Source organism: Leptonychotes weddellii, chromosome 5, assembly GCF_054177405.1.
Source record: "Leptonychotes weddellii isolate Sample4059 chromosome 5, ASM5417740v2, whole genome shotgun sequence".
In the NCBI taxonomy this organism is placed as follows: Eukaryota; Metazoa; Chordata; class Mammalia; order Carnivora; family Phocidae; genus Leptonychotes; species Leptonychotes weddellii.
The window spans coordinates 104,959,592-104,965,381 of NC_138373.1; the positions used below are offsets into that span (position 1 = coordinate 104,959,592).

General features: G+C 44.2%; 1 protein-coding gene across 4 annotated transcripts in view; it reads right to left on the reverse strand.

The window, feature by feature from the left end:
* Window positions 1–5,042, reverse strand: part of LOC102738150 (cyclic AMP-dependent transcription factor ATF-7) — an 89,956-nt gene extending 84,914 nt beyond the window's left edge. For 2 of the 4 annotated variants that reach the window (XM_081821756.1, XM_006728691.3), the window contains exon 1: window positions 4,421–5,042. The gene's annotated coding sequence lies outside the window, so the exon portion shown is untranslated. The other 2 variants (XM_031019826.2, XM_081821755.1) reach the window with 2 other exon arrangements.
* Between the last annotated feature and the right edge of the window lie 748 nt (window positions 5,043–5,790).

Consider the following 5,790-nt stretch of genomic DNA (forward strand, 5'->3'; position numbering starts at 1 on the left):
CCTGGGACTCCAGGATCGTGACCTGAGCCGAAGGCAGTCGCTTAACCAACTGAGCCACCCAGGCGCCCCTCATTTCATTTTTTTTTTTTTTTATTTATTTGAAAGAGAGAATGAGATAGAGAGAGAGAGCATGAGAGGGGGAAGGATCAAAGGGAGAAGCAGACTCCCTGCTGAGCAGGGAACCCGATGTGGGACTCGATCCTGGGACTCCAGGATCGTGACCTGAGCCGAAGGCAGTCGCTTAACCAACTGAGCCACCCAGGCGCCCCCTCATTTCATTTTTTAACAGGTCACTAGCCTAGGAGCTTAGGGATAGGTCAGAGACAATATATTTAGATTTCAACAGGATACCTCTTAATATTTCACAGGAAATATAAGTTAGATGATAAAACAGAAGGTTGATTCATAATTGAATTTTACCCAAAAGGTTGATAAGTGGATTAATATCAACCTAATGAGAGCATGCTGATGTTATATGGCACTGCTCCACCCTTATATATTTTTCCCAGTGACCTAAACCAAAAACATAGGTATTTATGTCTCATTTATAAAATTTATCTATCAATGATACAAACATCAGGATATGATATGAGGAATGGCTAAGAGGCCAAATAACATTATTAAGCTAAAACAATAAGCCCAAATTAACAAGATGACAATTACAAGGATAAATGTAAGGTCATCAATTACATTTAAAAAATCAATTACACAAATTAACGTGATCTTAGGCTTTAAGAACAGAGGTACAGAGCACAGCAGAAAAGAGGCCATACTCTCCCCTGTACTTTGTATTGATCAGATTATACCTGAGGTGTTGTATTTCAGATCTAGAAAGAAACCCTAAATACAGGCAACCCAGTTCATGAGAAGCCTGAACTTTATTAAAAATGGTCACTTAAGGAATGCTGAAATAACTTGGGTTATTTATCCCACTACATAACTGTCATCGAATACTTGAAGGGCTACCATGCTGACAAGGAATTAGGTTTATTTATTGTAGCTGCAAATGGCAGAACTAAAGAGCTTCAGCACAATGTAAAGAATGTTCTAAAAGCAAACCTCCAGTGCAGCACCTGGGTGGCTCAGTCGTTAAGCGTCTGCCTTCGGCTCAGGTCATGATCCCAGGGTCCTGGGATCAAGCCCTGCAGTGGGCTCCCTGCTCAGCGGGGAGTCTGCTTCTCCCTCTCCCACTCCCCCTGCGCGTGTTCCTGCTCTTGCTATCTCTGTGTCAAATAAATAAATAAAATCTTAAAAAAAAAAAAAAAAGTCACATGCTCCACCGACTAAGCCAGCCAGGCACCCGATGGAAAACTTTTTCATGAACTCTAAAATCAGAGTACCATTTCCAGAGAAACCAACAACAAAAGAAATTAACGCTTTTGCTTTTTAAATGAATGCTGCATTTGTTTTTCTGAAAGAAACAACATCTGCACCTTAATTTTAGTACCTTTATCAAGGGATAAGGAACAATTATATGCCAGCCTGCCAACTAGTCTCAAGAAGAGAGCTGTCTTTGTTATACATTTACATGGCAATGCTATTTGCTCCACCTAAAACTTCCTTGCAAGGAGAAGGCTCCTCCTTATCAGACGTGGATGAGGCTGCTTAACACTGACTCCCTCCTACTGCAGGCTAGGAAAAACTCCGTCTTGACATGTACAAAACAGTAACTTGTGAGAACTTCAGAGCAGCTGTGTTCAGGCAGAGCCAGGGACTTTACTTGAGGCAAAGAAGCAGCTTAAGAGTTGGTTGAAAAAAACAATTTTCATTTTGAGTTGGAAGTGGGGAGAGGAAAGAAAAAGGAGGTACAGTAGCAGTATCCATTAACATTTAAAAGCCCTGGTAAACAAAAATGCTTAAAAATTACAACACTGAAACCATCATAGGATGCAACCTTTGATCCACAAGTTTAAAGATGCGCAGTGTTGCCACTCCCTAGCTTTCTGCTAGGTGTTAACACTGATGAGATTTAAAAAAAAAAAAAATCTTGCATTTAATAGTGCCCAAGTTAAAGCCATCACAAATTCGAGAACGGAAGAATAAAACAAGGGGCTTTGCTCTTTCATTGGGTATTTTTTGTTCTGCTGCCAGGCAAACTGAAAATGTCTGAATGTCCAACAGCACTGCTCTGAATGTGAAATACTGGAATCCAATTCAGTAATTAATGCTAAAGGGTCAATAATTAATTGGTCTCAACGTGTTGTAGGGGCAACTTTCTGGCCAGGAGAAAAAGCTTCAAATGGTTGCTGAAAACCAAAGGTTAATACAAAGCAACACACTCTGGTTTCTCTTCATATAAGAGCTTTACCGGCATTTCAGACATTATTTTGCTTCTCAAAAGTAAAAGAAGAGAAGGATGTAAAAGACAAATCTATGCAGTAGCAAACAAGTTCTTAATTAACTGGCCGTATTAGTTCAATTCATTATTAAATAACACACAACTGGGCGCCTGGGTGGCTCAGTTGGTTGGGCGACTGCCTTCGGCTCGGGTCATGATCCTGGAGTCCCGGGATCGAGTCCCATGTCGGGCTCCTTGCTCGGCAGGGGGTCTGCTTCTCCCTCTGACCCTCCCCCCTCTCATGTGCTCTCTCTTTCTCATTCTCTCTCTCAAATAAATAACAAAAAATAAAAATAAATCTAAAAAAAAAAAATAACACACAACTATCAAACAAAGGGCAAAGGCTTGTCCCTTTGCTGTACAGAATTAAGAACAAACTGGTAAGACTACTTAGTATAGCTGCCAAACTTTTCTTTAGCTTCTTTTCTTACAGACATGTTACATTTCGCAATAGTCTCCACTTACCTTACATCCTCCCATGTTTAAGTACAAATTGTGTTTGATTTCCTCAACCCCTGCCCTAAGATATTATGACATATCTTTGGCTTCTGAGTTTAGACACAAAGGAAGAAACTGAAAGTTTTTCACTTTCCTGAAATATATGTCCATCTTATTTACACCATTTAAAAATATATAACATAAGCTAAGTAAAACTAACTGCAACCATCCATTTAACAAACTCCAAGAATATGAGTGGATAAGACACACATTTAACAAAACAAACTTCAGTTTAGTATATTTTTCTGTGCTTAAACCGTCTTTACAAGAATTCTTACACTACTGCAAAGTTTTTAAATATAGGAATCAAGTGAGCTTGCCCAGAAAACTCTGTACACCCCCACAAACCTACACTTACTATGACACAACCTCTGGAGATACTGAAACACCCTCTGTTAAGTAGAAAACAAACTTTTAAAGTTAGGAAAGTAGCAACGCAGCAATCTAGGTAGGAGGTGCCCTGGGTAGTAAACACCCCAGTTAGAGAACATAACAAGCAATTCAGAGCAACATGACTCCCAATGGGGCTCCAACATGTACCGCTCAAGTCCCAAGCCCCCATCCCTGAGTTAAGGAAGAGATGAGTGTAGGAAGAGTAAGAGAGGGAGAAAGGAAATCAGAGTAGAAGCGATGAAAGCGTTCTATTTTTCTCCTCCTCTACCCCTACCCCACTATTCTTGCAAGCTGGTCACCAGACTAGGTGCCATATACAGCAAAAGCCCCAAATCAATATCCTAGGCTGCTTCTGATACCTAGGCTAAAGGCCTGTATATATCAGCTGTCTCCTTTCCAAACACCTCCTTTACCCCTCCGAATTCCCTTATACTCTTCCCAAAGTGATACCTTTTGGCTCGTAAGCCCACCTCTATTAAGTCTTTCTAAACCCATTCACTGAATTTTCTCCAAATTCATACTTTCTCTCTGAAATCATGTCCCTATTCTTTTTCATAATTCAATCGAAATGCCATGACTCTCATTTCCAATGATTTATCTCTACCTATCTTTCCAACCAAACCCAATGCCATGTTTTCACCTACTGTTCCCTACCTCCTACCTATTACCCTTAGCTCTTCAATGCCAAGCCCCTAACCCCACTTTGGTAAGCCTGAGTCTTCAACCAATTTAGTACCCTTCCCCTTCCTCCCATTCCACCCCATCCCATGATCCTCCCATTAGGCTCTACTAGACTTCCATTCCCTCAGGATTCAACTCCCCTCTCCTTGCCACGCCCTGTGCCCCCCGGGGCTACTTACCCCAAGTTCTCCCCACACTTCAGGCCTCTGGCTCCGCCTTCTCCCCCAGAGGAAGGAGGCGGTAGGAGGCAGAGAAGAGGGGCGGCACTCCGCAAGGTAAAGACGATCTCTCATTAGTGTTCATCGCCGCCAATCGTAGCTTCCTTCTCTTTTATTGGTCGGCATTAGTCCATGCCCCACCCACTTCCTCAGACAGGGCCTGGCCACCGCCTCAGCACCCCCGTCCAACACCGACTGGGAGGGCAGACCCCGGCCTGGGACACTGAGAGTGGCCAGAGTTGAAAGAGAGACTCCGCCAGATCATGGACTAGTTAATGTTAAAAGAACTCACCCGCTGGTAGCTCCGTCGCCTCCCGCCCGCCCGCGTTCGTTCCCACAATCTGTCTCCAGCTCCTTCTTTCCCCCCTCAGAGGAGCAGATACTTTCTTCTCGTCCGGCCAGGGGCGCTCACCTCTCGCGAGATGTTCTGCGGCGGGTGGCGGGGGGGGAAGGAAGGGCGAGATCCGTAGGCCCTAAGTTGGAAAGGGGCCGAAAGGCGGGGCTCGGGAAAAAAGAAGGGGCCGGGCTTTTGGTGGGCTGGACTGGACTGCAGAGAGAGGCTGAGCGAATTGAGTACATACAGTTACACGTGTTTGGCTGTGGAATATAGGGGTAAAAGAAAAAGGAAAGGGAATCCGTTCGGGTGCCTGTAGTGGTGGACATCCAAAAGGTGAAGTAAAGGCACCTGGCCGGCTCAGTCGGAACAGCTTGTGATTCTTGATCTTGGGGCCATGAGTTCAAGCCCCACGTTGGGTATGGAGATTATTTAAATAAATAAACGAAAAGCTCATAAAAGTCAGGACGCTCAAAAGGTGAAGTAAATATTCTAGGGAATGAGATTATTTCAAAGGAGTGCACTTTCCCTCCTCCCTGGTCTCCCTAAAGGAGCGCACTTTAGAAACAAGAGAAGATAGGACGCCTGGGTGGCTCAGTCGTTAAGCGTCTGCCTTCCGCTCAGGTCATGATCCCAGAGTCCTGGGATCCAGCCCCGCGTTGGGCTCCCTGTTTGGCAGGAAGCCTGCTTCTCCCACTCCCCCTGCCTGTGTTCTCTCTCTCGCTGTGTCTGTCAAATAAATGAATAAAATCTTAAAAACAAAAAACCCAGGAGAAGATTAATACTTCAGTGAAGCTGTTTAAAAAGGGGGGGGGAGAACCACCCCCCCCACACCGACACACAAGGGGATTCAGGTTTCCAAACAGTCGAGTAATTGCATTTTCTTCTTTGCACTTAGAATAATATTACTGTGGCCATAACCCGGCTCTGTGTGTGTGTGTGTGTGTGTGTGTGTGTGTGTGTGACTGCATAAGGGGTGGGGTGCGGATAGTAAGGGTTCCAGTTGCAGGAACTGGAGACGTAAATAAATGTGCAGGTTGTTTCTACTATCCTGCAGAGTCATCACTTCCTTAATTGGAAAGTAATTTGAAATACCCTTAGCCCTAGAACTGGAGTGAATGTATTGGAAAAAAGCAAGCCACCTAAGTAGCAATCCCAACCCTGTTTCTTTTCTTTTTTTTTTTTTAATATTTTATTTATTTATTTGACAGAGAGAGAGACAGCGAGAGAGGGAACACAAGCAGGGGGAGTGGGAGAGGGAGAAGCAGGCTTCCCGCCGAGCAGGGGGCCCGATGTGGGGCTCCATCCCAGGATCCTGGGATCATGAC